Source organism: Scyliorhinus canicula, chromosome 4 (assembly GCF_902713615.1).
Source record: "Scyliorhinus canicula chromosome 4, sScyCan1.1, whole genome shotgun sequence".
NCBI classification, from domain to species: Eukaryota; Metazoa; Chordata; class Chondrichthyes; order Carcharhiniformes; family Scyliorhinidae; genus Scyliorhinus; species Scyliorhinus canicula.
The window spans coordinates 217,671,727-217,690,518 of NC_052149.1; the positions used below are offsets into that span (position 1 = coordinate 217,671,727).

At 43.9% G+C, this 18,792-nt stretch overlaps 1 protein-coding gene across 17 annotated transcripts in view; it reads right to left on the reverse strand.

Moving 5' to 3' along the window:
• LOC119965371 (teneurin-2-like) overlaps positions 1–18,792 on the reverse strand; it is a 3,273,255-nt gene that overhangs the window by 2,997,051 nt on the left and 257,412 nt on the right. For all 17 annotated transcript variants that reach the window (XM_038796070.1, XM_038796068.1, XM_038796065.1 and 14 more), the window contains exon 4: positions 14,448–14,496. The gene's annotated coding sequence lies outside the window, so the exon portion shown is untranslated. The remainder of the gene's footprint in view (positions 1–14,447; positions 14,497–18,792) is intronic.

The window sequence follows — 18,792 nt, forward strand, 5'->3', positions numbered from 1 at the left end:
AACCGGAGCACCCGGAGGAAACACACGCACACACGGGGAGGATGTGCAGACTCCGCACAGACAGTGACCCAAGCCGGAATCGAACCTGGGACCCTGGAGCTGTGAAGCAATTGTGCTATCCACAATGCTACCGTGCTGGTAGCATTAAGACAGGAGGGAAAGAAATCTCAGAGGTGTTATGGACCAGGGTTTAGAAAACACCAAAGTATATGATGGTGTTATCCTGTCCTATAACTGTTTATTGATTTTGGTTCCAATCAGCACAAGACCCTGCCTTTCAGGTGTTATTCAACAGAGTTCTTCAGCGCTTTTTATGAAAAAACAAGCTTTATTCTGCAAATTTAGTTAACATTTTAATAAACGCACAGTAAGCAGTGTTATCAACCACAAACATAAAGACCCCACACAGCTACAGTAATCTATGTATAACCCTTAATGAATTCCCCCTTTAACTGTTCCAATTCAGTAACAAAATCCAAGGAAAACCAGAAACCCCTTTTTAAAGGTGTGGCCCAGCACACAGCATTCTTACTGGTTTAAGATTTGTTATTGATACTCTGTTCCCCTTCTCAAGCAGCAGGTTTGAATTCCTTCCACAAAGCAATTATCTGTTTTTAAGTTATCAAGCAGTCTGGAAGTTTTTTAAATGAAGATAGAGACACTTCTTTAAACCTGTGCAGTTCAAAACCTGTCCAAACTCAAAGTGAAAGTAAAACCCACAGAGCCAAAAACCAGCTTTCAAACTCAAAGCAAAAGTAAAAACTCAGGGCCACCCACACAATGACATACTAAAGCCATGTGATAAGACAAAAACATTTCTTAAAGTAACACTCCCATGACAGAGGGTTGTGAGACTGCTGTATTCTCTTCCTCAAAAGGTAGTTGAGGCAGAGTCTTTTAGTATTTTTAAGGCAAAGTAGATAGATTCTTGGTAAGCAAAAGGGTGAAAGGGCAGCACGGTCCCAGGTTCGATTCCGGCTTGGGTCACTGTCTGTGCGGAGTCTGCACATCCTCCCCGTGTGTGCGTGGGTTTCCTCCGGATGCTCCGGTTTCCTCCCACAGTCCAAAGATATGCAGGTTAGGTGAATTGGCCATGATAAATTGCCCTTAGTGTCCAAAATTGACCTTAGTGTTGGGTGGGGTTACTGGGTTATGGAGATAGGGTGGAGGTGTTGACCTTGGATCGGTGCTCTTTCCAAGAGCCAGTGCAGACTCGATGGGCCGAATGGCCTCCTTCTGCACTATAAATTCTATGATAATCTATGATAATATTGGAGGCGGGCAGAAATGTGAAGTTGAGGTCAAAATTAGATCAGCCATGATCTTATTGAATGGCAGAGCAGGCACGAGATGCCGAAGGGCCTGCTGCTCCTAATTCATATGTTTGTCGGTATAATCAAATTTGAGACGCACCCATAGGTACATCAAAGGTTGACCTCACCATATATGAAAAACATCCACCAGACAGGGACAAATTGAAACACTTTATTAGAAGTGATCGAGCGAGTGAATTCAGATTCATTGAGTCCTGGAAGGAATCAGGTTCTGAGTCCTTGAAAGTTTTATCCAACTGAAGCCACCAAATGTGTGCCGACCAGAGTCTATGGCATGGTATGTGTGGCACAGTGAGTTTATTCTCAACCTGATGCAGTTTCATTGAAGCACTGCACAGGACAACCAGCCCTGAGCTCTTTTACATATTCATGTTCACATTTTATTAAAATAGCAGAACGTGTCAGAGAAAAGTATTTCAAAATGTCACACAGAAACCTGTCAAGGTATACCCCCAAAGCATACTGTGAACATGAGCTATTTGCAGACTATATTTTCATGGATTCAGCCAAGGTGGCTTGTGGCTCAGCACTGGACCAACACTATATCTACTTGTCAACATCCCCAAATTTCATAAATGTTGAACCTGTTTCGAAGAAAACGCTTTGCTTACAATGGGAATAGAGAGGTACCAGAACATGTTCAACTACTGACCTATAACCCACGTTCAGCAGACTGCCCCAAATTATAGAACTGGTGGCGCAAGAAGGAATAGGGAGAAAGAGAAATTTTCTTGAAACTCAGAGATATTACCATTTCCTTAATTAACTTCCTCCCTCATTTACTCTTTCTAAAATGCAGACACCTACATTGAACAGAACACAATGGGACACTTCTACTTAAAGGGGCTCCATGATGGTCAATTCTCGTGCTAACAGTATGAAAGAATAAGATTGCAGATGCATGTGGGTTGAATGCAATAATCAACAGAGGTTTATTAGATGGATGTTCAATGTACAAAGGCTGATATTAAACTAAGGGCAAAAGCAGCCAATGATGTCACGGCCATCACGTGACTCGGTTCTTAAAGAGGCAGGCGCCGGAATGTGACGATGAGGGGCTTTTCACAGTAGCTTCATTGCAGTGTTAATGTAAGCCTACGTGTGACAATAAAGATTATTATTATCCAGCAATGGGCGTGTCATCGCTGTGTAAAAACAGATCAGTCACAGGCTGATTGCTGGAGCAAGGATAGCCAATGTAACAATTGTGGCACAACTGGCCACACAGCAAGGGCTCCCCAACCTGAACTCAGATTGACAGTTTGAAATCAGTACGGGCTCTTCCTTTGAATTTTTGTTTTTTGCCCCAAAACACTTGTCAGTTCCGATGCCAGGTGAGATTTCTGACCTTCTATTGATCTGCTTCAACATCAACCATCAAACTGAGTCTTTTCCTCTTTCTTCTGAAATAATTTTTTTCTGACCCTTTCTCATCATCAGTTTTCTTTCTGTAACTTTTGTATATTTGTACTAACAGTATAAAAGAATAAGATCACAGATGTACATGGGTTGAATGCAAGAATCAACAGAGGTTATTAGATGGATGTTCACTGTACAAAGGCTGTACAAAGCCCATGAAGTAGCTGATGACACATGGCCTGTCACGTGACTTGGTTCTTAAAGAGACATTGTTCACAATGACATTAACCCACAAAAAAACAGTCAACGTACCAACATTTTGTTTTTCCCAATATGTTTGCTTAACCCACTAGAGCTATCAGCTCAGCTAGATAGACTCTTCACCAGATAGAGGCTTCAGCAGGTCAAGGTGAGGAAGGAGAGCTCGGTAAAGTTTTAAGCATGAATGAGGAAGAGCAAATGCAAGGAAGGGCGAGAAAAGCAATAAGATCCACATGCCCAGAATCAAATCTAGATTTTCCTCTTAGATGTTGAGACCAGGGATTGGTTCCACATGAAACCAATTTATCGAAGAAGGCCTTTATCTGAGCACCAACTCTTCATGTAATTAATTAAAAGCATTTAAAACCTACAAAGTCAGGAGGCACGCATGAAGGGGTCCAATACTTATTCAAGTATGGTAGTGTATGCCCATTTTACAAAAGTGCTTGCTACTAGGATGCATTTGGTAATTATGAACCATTTGAAGCCTGGATAGGGTGGATGTAGAGAGGATGTTTCCACTTGTAGGAAAAACGAGAAGCAGAGGACACAATCTCAGCCTAAAGGGACGATCCTTTAAAACAGAGATGAGGAGGAATTACTTCAGCCAGAGGGTGGTGAATCTGTGGAACTCTTTGCCGCAGAAGGCTGTGGAGGCCAAATCACTGAGTGTCTTTAAGACAGAGATAGATTGGTTCTTGATTAATAAGGGGATCAGGGGTTATGGGGAGAAGGCAGGAGAATGGGGATGAGAAAAATATCAGCCATGATTGAATGATGGAGCAGACTCGATGGGCCAAGTGGCGTAATTCTGCTCCTATGTCTTATGGAAGCAAGCTACTAGTCTCAGGGGCCAGTTAACATTTCTCTCAGAGTCTGACTGTGATTTTTCAATTTATTCATGGGATGTGGACATCATTGCCATTTGTTGCTCATCCCACTTGGTCTCGAACTGAGTTGGTCTTGCCCAGCCATTTCAGAGGGTACACTGCACCTGGGGTCACACTGGGTAAGGATGCGGATTGTTTTTCCTAAAGGACATTAGTGAACCAGAGGGGTTTTTATGACAATCGTTTCATGGTTCTCATTAACATTAAATTGTACCACCCACAATGTGGGATTTGAACCTGGGTTCCCAGACCATTCCTGTGGGTCTCTGGGTTACTAGTCTATTGACAACGCCACTATCCCGACCCCACATGAGTCTTATGCTTGGATTCCTTATAAAGGGACCAGAGTGGCTTCACGCACCTCAGTATTGCTCTGAACAAGTGCAGATCTCCAAAGCTGAAGAGCTGGCACTCGTGCTTTTTGCTGATGTAACATTCTACCCAACCAGCTAGTCTCCTCAAAAGAAAAGGCAGACAGCAAGTAGGACTGACCATCCAACCAGCACATGCGTCATCAGTAGTTGCACAACCCAGCACAATGTGAGAGGAAATCATTTGTGTCTCAAAAGGTGCCTACAACATTCATGCAATACGTGAACCAGGTAATGATTGCTGATGGTGGTAAAAAAGAGAAAGTATAGCTTTATCCTCTTTACATTCAATGACACCATCATTGTTGAGTTCAAGGTTATGCATCCTATTTCTATTTCTGGTAAATCTGCATTTTCGCTGTAAAAAAAATATTCTTCCAATGTCACTTGCTAGTTCACTCAGTCACAAAAGAATGTGAAGCTACATTTTTGCGTGCCTCAGAAGAAGCCTGCAGAGTGGAAAAGCTAGTTAAGAATTGAATTCCTCTTGGGGTGCTTTCAAATCCAGATTTCTCTACACGGAGCTCACCGGTTGAATCATTACATTTCCGGGAGAGGAACGATTTCAAACAACCCAAAAAATTTCAAAATCCTTATTTAAAAAAAAAAATTATGAGTGTCCAATTATTTTGTTCCAAATAAGGGGCAATTTAACGAGGCCAATCCACTGCCCTGCACAGCTTTGTTTTGTGGGTGTGAGACCCATGTGGACACGAGGAGAATGTGCAAATTTCACACGGACCGTGAACCAGGGCTGGGATCGAACCCGGGTCCTCGGTGCCGTGAGGCAGCAGTGCTAACCACTGCATCACCGTGCTGCCCTGAAAGCCCTATTTCTACAGGGAAAAAAATTAATTCTTCGGACAAGCTGCCTCACATTTTCAGCCCAACAATAGTCATTGGGGATTCAAATTGATTTTAAACCTCCACTCTCTATAGGCTCAGAGTAACATTTTGACAAAGGATGCAGAAAACCCCTTATATCTTTGATGTAAAGTCATGCAGCAGCATAGCCTCAGTGATTAACTATGACAGGCCAGAGGCTGTAAGGAAAAAAATCAAAGAATTCAGTCGAGGCATATCTGCAGCAAAGCTAATGGGATTTCTCCAAAGGTTTAAGCAACGCCACAAACAGTGCAACAAAGCTAACATCAAATTCGGTGCACTCGGCTTCCTGTAAGCACTGCATGTCAAAGCAAACAAATTGACTGAGAGCTCCATAACATTTGTACACTGAGATAGACTCTTTGATTGGAAAATCTACCTTATTAATTCCTAATGGATATCTGGACAAGTTAATACCAGTTAACACCAACTCCACTATCACTGAGCCAGTTTGTGCCAATCTTACATATTAACTCTTCTGCTATTTGATTTGATTTGATTTCTTATTGTCACATGTATTAGTAGACAGTAAAAAGTATTGTTTCTTGCATGCTGTACAAATAATGCATACCGTACATAAGGAAGGAAGGAGAGACTGCAGAATATAACGTTACAGTTATAGCAAGGCGTAGAGAAAAAATCAACTTAATACGAGATCAACTCGTATGAACATTCATCTTCATCTGTTTACAGATGCCAATACAGCAATTGATACTGAGCTACATAAGCCATACGCACCAACAACATCTTATTAGGTTTCTTAAAATTACATTATGAAACCTTCTTGAGCTCATCATCTTCAAATACTTCACTAAATTCTCTCAGAACCTTTTCTGGTCTACGAAATAAAGTTCCAATATCCACTGTTCTTCATAACCAATACTTTTCATTGTTGGTACTTTAGCATGTCTTAACAATATTCTTTGCATGGCCCTAAAATCTTCCTATCTGGGTTGCCCAGATCTGCATAAAATATCTGACTGTCACAAACATATAAGATAAGAGCAGAAGTAAGTACACAGCCTCTCGGGCCTGCTCTACCATTTAATAAGGTGATGGCTGATCTGTGTGTGTTTCAAGTTCTAATTTCCATTGACCCCGATGACCTTTGATTTCCGTGCCTATCAAAAATCTTTCTACCTCTGCCTTCGAAATATTCAGTGGTCCCACCTCTACTACCTTCTAAGGCAGAGTTCCAAAGTCGCACAACCCTCTGAGAACAAAATTCTCCTCATGTCTGTCTTAAAAGGGTGACTCCTAATTTTAAAACAGTGCTCCCCAATTCTGGAGTCACTCACAAGAGGAAACATCCCTTCCACGTCACCTTGCCAATACCGTTCAGGATGTTATTTACTTCAACCAAGTCGCCCCTCAGTCTTCTAAACTCCAGTGCAAACAAGCCCAGTCTGTCTAACCTGTCCTTATATGACGAACCGTTCTTTCTCGGTATCAACCCAGTAAACCTCCTCTGAGCCTCCTCCAACACAATTACACTTTCCTTAAATAAGGAAAGCAAAATTGCACACGATATTTGAGATGTAGTCTCACCATTGCGCTGTATAACTGAAGAATAACATCCTTACTTTTGTGTTAAATTCCTTTCATAACAAAGGAGAGCAGTCCCTTAGCCTTTTCCATTACTTGCTGTACTTGCATACTAATGTTTTGTGACTCATGCACTAGAACACCCAGATCCCTCTGCACCTCAGAAATTTGCAGCTGCTGTCTGTTTAATAATACCCTGTTTTTTAAATCCTTTCTGCCAATACAAACACGTTCACATTTTCCCATATTATACCCCACAGCCAGATTTTTGCCCACTCACTCAGCAACCTTCCTATGTCCCCTTCTCAACATATTTTCCGAGCTATCTTTGTGACCTGAGCAACATTATGTTCAATGACACTTCCTTTGTTTTATATTCAATGTTATGTAGGCAAACCCAGAAATCCATTTGCCTCCATAGGACCTTTCTTCTCCCTCTCATCACAAACTCCATTTAAAGATAATTTTATTTTAACCTGCCTGGGGAGGACTCAGATAGAAAAGGACACAATCTCTTATGCTACATCCCATCCAACTGTACTTTCATTTAAGTCTCACGCAGGGTGTGAAAAATGGAGCTGGCCAATCTGCTTGGTTTCTTGCAGTGCAAAGAGGTTAATATTTGTCCCACTCTTAGACATTATTATTCTTCCGCACTTAAAAATGTTATAATTTGTGGTAGGCTTTGTTGCAGTGTTTCTTCTCCCAAAGTATACTCCATCATATTTCTCTGTATTGAGCTGCATCTGTTATTTATCTGCACACCCCATTAACCTGGCTACATACCACTGCAACCTTCTACAATCTTCTTCACAGTTTGAAAGGCTTTATAATTTAGTATCAACAGCAAACCACATTCTGTATCAACAGGAATTTGTGCAAGCTCCACGCTTCAGAGTTCATCAAGGTGCTTAAGGAGGAAATAAAAGACAAATCATCGACCAGCAGTGCTGAAGTGGTCAAGGTGATGACTGAGGAAGGATTGGATGCTGCTGACTGCAATAACTGCTCTGGCTTGTTGCTGCATGCTTTTGGCTTTTCAGGCTGAACTATAGAAGAGAAAAATAGATCTTTTAATAAGTGTACCAGGCTGGACATTATGACAGATTCTACCACGTAACTGTACACAGTCATGGAGTTACAGGGTGGGATTCTCCGGCCGCGTTCACCCGGCGACCGGAGAATCCCGTCCGAGGTCAATGGATTTTTCCATTGTCGCCCTTTCGCCCGTGGTGTTCTTGCATCGGACAGAGCGGGAGAATCCAGCCCACAGTTTCCCACTTGCAGGAATAACATTCAGCAACAAGCAAAGTCTGTAACGTGATCAGGGAAGATCTCAGATATATAGGGCGGGATTCTCTGCCCCACCGCGCCACATTTCTGCCCCAACTGGCCGGCGGGATTCTCCGTTACACCGGCTGGTCAATGGGGTCTCCCATTGTGGGGCAGCCCCCCCCCGCCGTTGGGAAACTCCCGGGTGCCAGCATAACGGAGAATCACGCCGGCGGAGAATCCCGGCCATAGAGAGTTCCAACATCTAGGATATCTCATCAGGAATCACACACTGATGTTGTTCAAATATTAGGTTTGAAAATTTAGCAAAAATGAAGAAGTAACAAAGATGGTGGGGAGGCAGGGCTGGGTGTCCTCATCTCATGTGAAAATTAATGTAATCCCTTCGGATGATGGGCAGGATTCTCCGGTCCCCCAGCCATGTGTTTCTCAGCTGCGTGCTGTCTGCTGGCGGTGGGATTCTATCTTCTCACCGCTTGTTGATGAGATTTCCCCATTGTAACCACCCAACACTGTCATGAAGCCCACTGGTGGGGGTGCACTGCCGGCGGGAAATTTTTTTTACAACAGCTGGAGAAAGCCAGCCGATGTCTCATTGGGAGGCACCAGAGGTAACAAGTGCAGGACCTATGCAGGATTTCACAATATTCAGCACCATTCGTGACTCCTCAGATATTGAAGCAATCCTTGTCCAAGTGCAGCAAGACCTGGACAATATCCAGGCTTGGACTGACATGTGGCAAGTAATATTTGTGCCACACATGTGCAAGGGTAATGGCCTACTCCAACAAGATAGAATCTAACTATCGCCCCTTGACATTCAAAGGCATTGCAAACACTGAACCCTCACACTATCAACAAATTGTGGGTTACCATTCAGTAAAACCTTAACTGAATTAGCCATATAAATACTTTTGGATACAAGAGCAGGTCAAAGGCTAGGAACTCTGCAGCAAGTAGCTAACCTACTGTCTGCCCATAGCTTGTTCATCATTTAGAGGGCACAAACCAAGATTGTGATGGAATACTCTCCAGTTGCCTGGGTGAATGGAGTTCCAACACACCTAAGAAGCTCAACGCCATCCAGAACAAAGCAGCCTACTGATTGCTGCCCCTTCCACAAACATTCACTCCTTCCAACTCTGAGGCACAGTGGCAGTCATGTGCCCCATCTAAAAGATGCGCTACAGGAACTAACCAAGTCTCCTTCGGCAGCACCTTCCAAACTCATGGGCTGGATTCTCCGAGCCTCCTTGCTGAAATCGCGATCGGCACGTGGGCGGAAAATGGGCGTCAAACCCGAGATCGGGTCTGACACCAATCCTGTGATTCTTCAGTCCCTGGAGAATCGCCAACAATCGTGCATGCGCGGTCGACAGGGGGCCGTCGGGGGCCATTGAAAGAGACCCCCGTGGCGATTCACCGAGTGAAGCTGGCCGAGTTCCTGATGGCGTGGTTCCACCCGACGGGAACTCGGCGTGAACTCGGCGTGGCGGCTGCGGACTCAGTCCACGGCTGCCCTGGTTGGGGGGGGGGATCAATCACTGGGGGGGGGGGGGGGGTTCTCCAGGACAGCCAGGCTACCGATCGGGGCCACCTATCCGCGGGCATGCGCAATCTGAGGAGGGGGGCCTATGTTTTTGGTGACGGTCCGCGGTGTGGGTCTGCCATGTCATTCGGGGCGGCCGACACAGGCCACCACCGCACGCATGTGCGGACCCCCAACTGGAAGGCCCCCGTATTGGCAGCTGGAGCTGCGAGGAGCACTCCGGGGCCCTGCTAGTCCCCTGCAAATTAGAGAATCACCCTGGACTTTCTCCAGGTACGTCCAGAGTGATTCGCACACGTTTATTCATGGACATGGGGACATAGCCCCATTATTGGAGAATCCCGCCCATAACCCCGACCATCTAGAAGGCCAACAGCAGCAGATATATGGGAATACCACCACCTGGAAGTTTATCTCCAAGTCACTCATCATCCTGACTTGGAAATATATTGGCATTCTTTCACTGTCGCTGGGTCAAAATCATGGAACTCTCCCTAACAGCACTGTGGTGTACCTACACCGCACGGACTGCTCACCAACACCTTGTTGTTCGGCGAGCTCGTAACAGATCACCTGACCCTCTGCAGTACTCCATTTGATCCTGAATCAAAGAGCCAATCCCAAAACATAATCAACTTATAAAACCTTGCATTCATAGCATTACGATTTGGAATCAGGCGTGAGCAGTCCCACCCAGCTGGATGACAGTGGAGATGTGATGGAGCTGGATAGTGTGATCAACCGTGTCAAAGGCTGCAGACAGATCAAGAAGGATCAAGGAGCGAAAGATGACTTTTTGACAAAATCATATGGGATGTCATTTGGGGTCCTGATAAGTGCTGATTTGATATCGTAGCAGGAGAAGGAGCCAGTCTGGAGAGATTAAAACATGGAGTCCCAGGGAAGATGGGAACTGAATCAAGAGGCGACAACATACCACACGCATGATACAGATTTAAAGAGTGGATAGAAATACAAGTCTGTTCTTGCAGGGACCTCATAAGTGCTCGTTCCCCAGTGAACCACACAACAGCCTGACTTGCAACTATATCGCCGCTCATTCATTGTCGTTAGGCCAAACAATGGAACTCCCTTCCTCATCGCACTGTGGGTGTAATACACCACATTGATTGTAGCAGTTCAAAACGGCGACTCACTACCACCGTCTTGAGGGCAATTAGTGATGGGCAACTAATGGGTGACACTCAGATCACAAAATAGAATCAAGCCATCCTCGACCCTGAGGGACTGCCCAAGAAGAAGACAAGAAAGAATTTTTAAAAACACTTTGTTCTATTGATGTGGTGTGCTAGTTCTATTCTTCCAATCCTGAAACATGTAGCCATCTCCTTCCTCCCAAGCGGTTAACATGTCTGAATAATCGCTGCGACACCTCAATAGCTACTCTTATGTTCCTGCCTTATGAAGATTTATCATTATATGCTAGGTCTTGAAGATAGATCATAAAGTTTAATGAAGTTTAATGATCGCTATTAAAATCAACTCTCTGGCTGGGAGCTGTACGTTGGGGTTGCAAAAGATTTCAGGGGTATCAGAGCAGTACGCAATACCATAACCTATTGATTACAGGCGTCCTGTTATGACGAGCTACTGACTGAAGACATGCCACTATTACCCCACAGAAAATGGGTAAATGCCTTCACATCATCCCCCCCCCCCCCCCAACCCCACCTGCACTGTTAATGTGTGCGGAATTATTGGGAGCTCGAGCAATAATTATGCATAAGACGAAAAGGTGGCAGAAGTGGAAGAGGAAAAACCTCTTGATTAGATTACTGCATTATATCCTTAGCAATCCATCTTTCTGGAGAGGAAACATCTGAAGTCTTTTGTCAGAAATCAGCCTTTAATTCCCAGGTATTCCAAATTATATATGTAAATTCTGAATCAATTAGGTGACAAACTATAACTCCTGCCAGATATCAATTATTCTGTTAATAACCAGCAGTACATCCCCAAGGCTCTCTACTCCCACGGGTGGTAACATTTAGCAGCCGGAGAACCTCATTTCAAACCTCTAATAATCTCCAAGCATTTTGAGCTCAGCGGGAAAGCCTGTATCTGTGATCATCTAATAATAGAACAGAGTTTCTGTGTGGGTGAACAATGTAAAAGTGAGAAATGAAACCGGAAATTTCAAGCCTGGAATTGGTAAAAGCAGAGTAGCTTCCCCCCCCCCCCCCCCCCCCCCCCCTTTCGCTGACAACTTATTTGTGGCCCTCTCCTTGGGATGATGAAGTGAATCCAACTTATGGGCAAAGAAGCAGGCTGGCTGGCTACCCAATCCAACAGCGAGGAGGGCCCGCACAAGTTTGAGGCCCCATCCTCGTTTAAATTGACAGATATCCGGGTTAGTCCTCAGAGTCCAGGTTGGCCACCAGTAAGAGAAGCTAGGATCTAATTTACCTCACAGAGCTCTAATTTCTATATTGCTTTGGAGGCCTGCTGGTCGGCCTCTGTATAAGCAGAGCCTGCTGCACGACCACCTCTATTCGATTACCACCTCTATATTGAGGCAGTTACTACTCTTAAGTTAAAGGCGAAGAATATGAAGATTCACCTCAAAGAGTTCAAAGTTGCAGCAGAAAAGAATGGAAAACAAATGTTTTTTCCACAGGTTGTAGAGAGAAGGTTTCCTCCTGTGGGGAAGAGCAAAACTAGAGGCCATTGGGAGAAGACGGTCACCTGGAAATCCGACAAAGAATTCAGAAGAAACTTTCTTTATCCAGAGAGTGGTAAGAATGTGAAACTCACAAGCAGAGGAAGTGGTTGAAGCAAATAGTACAGATGGATTCAAAGGTAAACTAGACAAGCATATGGGGAGAAAGGAGTAGGGGGCGATGATAGTAGATTTAGATATGGAAAGATGGGAAGAAACCTGAATGGAGCTTATACACCTGCATGGACTGGTTGGGCCGAATGGCCTATTTCTGTGCCTTACAAGCTGCATAAATTGCCTTGGATTTCTTAAGAGTTCCACGCTATACCAATTCTAGTTTCTTAAGCATCAAAACATTAATTGCCCCACCACTGAGAAACCTTGCCAAAGCCCTAAGCCCTGACGATCTCCACCTCTCTACCTCCCTTTTCTCCTCTAAGCCACTCATTAAAACTTACCTCTTTGACCAAGCATTAACATTATCATTGGCATTAACATCTTCTTATGTGGCTCCGTTAAAAAAATTTCTGATAAAATCACATGAATTGCACTGGGATGTTTTACAGTGTTAAAGATGCTGGCCACAATCTAACAACCCCATCAGCCAAGGGCATAAATTCCATTAGGGGGCGCTAAACATCACGAGCGGCCCGTGAGCGGCCAGAAATGGGAGTTGCACCAGTGAGATCTCAGTTTGGGATGTTTTCCCCACCCCCACACTTCTGACATAATCAGGTTCATGCCCAGAAAGGGCCTGAACCCAATTTCCCTTATATTTTACGACACTGTCAAATTTGGGGAAAGTTGCACCCACTATATAAATGTAAGTTGCTCTTCTTCATTGCCTGTTGGTAGAATAACATGTAGCTCTGTATTGTAATCACCTACAACAGACTCCATCTATGTTTCCCTCATGCACAAAAATTGCCCAGAAGACCGACTATTCATTCTGCAATAATCTCCTTCGGGTATTCTGCAGTTCCTGTCAACTAAATTTGAAGAAGCATTTGTGTCTTTACATCCATAATCTTTCCACAGGTACGAATAAGCTGTACAAGGCTGCGGTTAAACATTCGGCAATTAATTTCTACTCAAACAAATTCTCTCGTGAGGCTTCACTAGTAACTAATGGAATAGTGAGGGCAACGAGAATGTTTTCATTTCTCTGCGGCTGAATTCAGCAGTTATTCTCCTCGTCTTTGCCAGAAGCATTTAGTGGTGGTGTAAAGAGCTAACTTCTGGAAGGAGGTTAAATAGTTTCACTTGACTGAAAGGTTTCAGGACACATTTTCTGCCTCAGCAGCTACGAGTCTGTGTCCTGCAGTTTTCTCTTGGTCAACATTGGCCAAAGGCCCCCTGTCTATAATATGAGGGGCATTCTTTCCGGCAGACGTGATCTATAGGCCCAGACCGATGGTACATCAATAGTGCAGGGTCAAATCAACGCCAATGAAAACGGGGTGGTTTCTACAACAGTATTTTTTAAAATCGGTTTTACATCCAGGTAGCAATATGAAAATCTAACCCAGTATGCTGCCTTATAGAACATTGAACATTGAACAGTACAGCACAGAACAGGCCCTTCGGCCCTCGATGTTGTGCCGAGAATGATCACCCTACTCAAACCCATGTATCCACCCTATACCCGTAACCCAACAACCCCTCCAAACCTACTTTTTAGGACACTATGGGCAATTTAGCATGGCCAATCCACCTAACCCGCACATCTTTGGACTGTGGGAGGAAACCGGAGCACCCGGAGGAAACCCACGCACACACGGGGAGGACGTGCAGACTCCACACAGACAGTGACCCAGCCGGGAATTGAACCTGACACCCTGGAGCTGTGAAGCATTTATGTCTGATATTTATGATGTATACAGCCACTTAAGCTTTTATCGCATAAAGCAGATGTATTTTATATAGCCTTTTTACCAGGCACATCATTGATTAAACCTGCATGTGCTTTGGCTTGACATTTCAAATCTACAGATACATTACAACCCACCCTCTCTGCAGCACCAGGGTCTAGGACGTTTCTATATACCAAGGAAGAAACCAGAAGAATCTAAATTCCACAGATAGAAATTGAACTGGAACACTTCTTCAAGAGAATAACTGGAAGGAGCTCAGAACATGTGTAGGAACAACAAGGACCATTCTGAGGTATGCTCTCAGTTACATGATTGGTTTCTTACGAATCACTTTTACAATTCATGTTTGCTATTAATGAAGCCATGAAGGGAGATTTTTCTCATGCTTATCAATTCTGGTACTTACAGCAAAGTCAAGCTGCAGCCTGCTTCAGTTGTTCTCGAGTTTCAGAAGCCTGAAAGAGAAAGGAAAAAAATCAGCTGACCACATGACAAAATAGGTCTCAGTTCATAACTTGGTACCATGCACAAGCTAACACCAGATGGCGAAAATGCAGACATCACAAATGAGCAACATCATGACCTATTGTTTCTACGCCAATTCATCACTACTCGCTGTCAACAGGAGTTCCTTCAGTAGACGACATAGAAGTGTGTGCCACACAAGCAAATGTTGGCAATGCTAGAGCTTTATTCGGTGGTAAAGAATGTTTTCCTTTGACCCGGTGTCGTTCAAGGTTCTTCGATTGCCATAGAATTAATGTAGTACCTGCCAGTTGGTCATTCAGTTCCCATTTAAGGGTCGCAATTGGTGGCAGGGCAGGCCACCCTCGCACCTGACTTAGTGTGTCCCCCCCCCCCCCCCCCCCCCCACCCCCCCACCCCCACCTGCTAAACACAACATGGGAGAGGCAACAAAATTCTGCCCATGCTGTGTGGGAAATACATCTTTTCACTACTGATTCATTTGGTATTTCAATTAAATTGTGCCAAATAATTAGCTGCAGGTTGTTTATGTGAACTGAACATAACTTCTTAGCATCATATAGAGTTATAAACAAAACTAAAATCCCTCCCAGGTCAAATCGATCCAAATCTCAATACTATTAGCAGGCTGGATTAAGATAGCATGATACGTAACAAGGACACTAATTTATTTGTCTGGGTGAATCGTCCTTTTTAGATGGATAACTGCTATTATAAATATGTCCTGTCCCTCTACTTCAAAGAAGTAACCTGGCCTTACTAGGTCTCCTTTTCCAACTGTCACAAGTTCTTCCAGACCTCCATCCACCTGATGAAGGAGCTACGCTCCGAAAGCTCGTGATTCCAAGTAAACCTGTTGGACTTTAACCTACTTACCAAAATGGTAAGTGTTTTTGTGCTACTGGTCGTGGTCACCAGACAAAACCGGGTCACTTCATATATGGCTGCTTACAATAATTAGGGAAAGGAGGCTTTCAATCTGTTACATTAGACTGGACGTGAACTCAACAGAGGCGAAAGGTCAGCTTATTTTGCTCTGCAGTTCTTCAACTTAATTTAATATTTTTTTCAAAAAACGTAACATGTCAGAACAATAATTATAATAGGTTATTACTGGAAATATAGCTTTGGGACAGAAGGACCGGTATGGACAAAAGGACTCAGCACAGCACCTGTTACTTTATCAAAAACTAGCCATGAGTGTTTTATAACCTGTCCAGTCAGATTTATATGCACAGAATTAATCACAGAATCCTTCCAGTGCATAAGGAGACCATTCGGCCTATCAATGCTGTACTGGCTCTCTGAAAGAGCATTCTACCTAGCCCCACTCCCCCACCTTAGCCCCGTAGCCTTACATGTTATATATTTTCAGATAGCAATCTAATTCCCTTTTGAATTCCTCGACCGAAGCTGCTTCCACCTACCCCTCAGGATGTTTGCTCCAGATTCCAACCACTCTCTGGGTGAAAGTTTGTTTCATCACATCACGTCTACTCCTTTTGCCAATTAGTTTGAATCAGTGACTTCTAGTTTTTAATGCTATCTAGAGTGGAAACACTTTCTCACCATTTACCCTCCCCACACCCTTCAGGATACTGAATACCTCTGTTAAGTCACCTCTCAGCCTTCTTTTCTCCAAGGAAATCTGGACCAACTTTTGCAATCTTATCTTCACTGCGACAGGATATGGTGAATGTCTCAAAGTGCATTAATGGGGCTACAGGGTACAAATTCCTTCAGAGAATAGCACGTAACAGAGAGTATCACAATGGTCACTTGTTACACACCTCATCCAATATTCAATTCCATTAGAGGCACTCATGTCTGTAATGGGTGATGTTGTCCAAGCCAAAGTTCTACCTTTACAAAGAGCTATGGGGATCTATGCTTTCTGGAGTTGTCGAACTATAACTAAGGGCAGCAAATTGTAGCTGCGGGTTGAGTCTCCCACAGCTTTGTGATGCACAAATAAGAATATATGCAGAAAATTCAAGACATTATGGATGTATATTTCAGGGGACCTGCAGTATTGTTTTTTTTTTGTCACAAAAACAACCGGCATTAATCAATATTCATTTTTTTAAATGCTAAAAGGCTGTGGCCTAGAAGATAGCTCACCACAAACAGTAAGAAATAGTGGGATGCAAGACAAGGGAAATCAAATCACTGGCTGCAGGATTCCAAGCCTGACTTTTAAAAAAGTTGTAGGTACTGGGCGAGGTATACCGGCCGCATTACGCCAGAGAAGCAGTGTGGCGCAACCGGGAGATGCCAGGTGATCCCTTTTCAGGGATTTACCCAGCTCGCCGCACCTCCCATAGATCTAACAAGATCTCGTGAGATATCACGATGTGATTCCTGCCCATTGTCGCCATATGTGCCTTTAAAGTGAGACAGCTAGTCTCACTCTAATATGCATTCCCGAGATCTAACCAAGGCGTGGGATCTAACATCCACGTCTTGGAGATCTTGGGTGAGTGCTGTTCAGTGCTGGTCTCCACAAACTGGGAACAGTTAGAATGGCACTTGTGGGGGTCACCCAGGATCGGAAGCCCCCAGGTGCTTGTCCTCTGGGTAGGATGCCACCCTGGCACTGCAGGTGCCATCTGGGTATCCTGAAACTGGCACCCTGGCACTAGGGTGCCAGCCTGGCACTGCCAAATGGCAGGGGTATTCCCAGAGTGCCAGTCTAGCAGTGCCAAACTGGCAGTTTTTGCACACTGGGGATCGGGCTGGGGTGCCTTGGGGAACAGGGGAAGGGGGCAGTCATGATTCTCAAAGGTACAGCTTCCAGAATCAAGTAGTCATGTCCATGACCGTAAGAATGAACTGATTCCCTGCCTTCATTTTAGGCAATGATCCTGCACAATCTACTAATACCTGACTAAATGGTTCTTCAATCACTGGTGTGGGTATTAATACCACGCCAACAATTACTGGACCTGACACTAATTCACGCTCTAATTGTACTTTATACAATGGGACCGGGGTATAATCTCCACATGTCCCATAGCTTTCTTTGAACTCTCTGGAGGGAAAACCAAATCCTTCTCCAGTAAAAGAGTTTGCATAGCCCCTGTGTCATTTAAAATTGTTATGGGTTTGGCTACATCAGTTGATGCAAACAGAGTGATCTTCCCCCCTCCCGACTAAAACCCGGTTTATCTCTTTTTCCTCATTCATCACACCTGCTCCCACAGCAGTGTTTACCTCCAGTCTCCTAGTTCTATTTAGAGTTATAGTCTGCCTGTAGTATTCTTCACTTTGGTCCCCTTTTCAGAATCCTCCTTATGAACTTCAACAAGTCCCTTGGGCTTTCCTTGCAACTCCCAGCATGATGATCGAACGTGTCCCACGTTATTACAATCGTAACACCTCAGCCTTCGAGACTCACCTCCACCCTCAGTACTTGGTCTGAGAAGATCTTGGAGCATTTCCAACTGCCCATTCTTTACCTTGGCTACCTGCCTTCCTTTCACTCTCCCACTTTCTATCATTTTTCAAAACTATGGGGGTAATGGAACAAAGGTTTACATTTATTGATTCGCTCGTAAGCATCAGCCATAATTGCTGCCTCTCCAATCATCACCCTTGGGTTTTCAACATGGATTCTTATCATGGAATGTAGGGAATTCTGGAACCAATTTATATGCACCAGAATAGCCTTTTTTTTACTTCATCATAATTCTCAGACGCTCCCACTGAAATGGAAGTATAAACTTCCTGTGCCCGCCCTATCAGTTTACTCTGCATGGGTAATGTTCACTTTTCTTTTGGCCTCTCCATTTGGGATGCTATTTTCTCAAAAGTCCTTAAAAAGGTTTCTATCTCCTTCTCTTCAGATTTTGGGTGGGCCTGTATAAATTTAAACATTGGGTTCCATTCTAAGATTAAGCTTCCTTCTAGTTCCTGGCAACTGCCATCTAATTTCCAATTTCTTAGCAGGAACTCTCTCTCTTTTGCTTTCCTCTCTCTCTATTTCCAACCTCCTGGTTTCAATATCCATTTATTTTCTTTTTTTCTGCATCTCCATCTCTAATTGTTTCATTGGGAACTGGATTTCAGCTAATTCTACTGATTGTTGTCATGATCCAGGTTGCGTTCCTGACATCTTTTTCAAATTTAAATGCTGAGCAATTGCTTCAGTTACCTTCGACCTTCCTAGCTTTAAAGGTACCTCTACTTTTAAATCACCTGCCAATTCGACTAGCTTGTCTTTTCAAAGCCTTTTTTAAAAAGAGACAAGTCGTCCACCAGAAGAA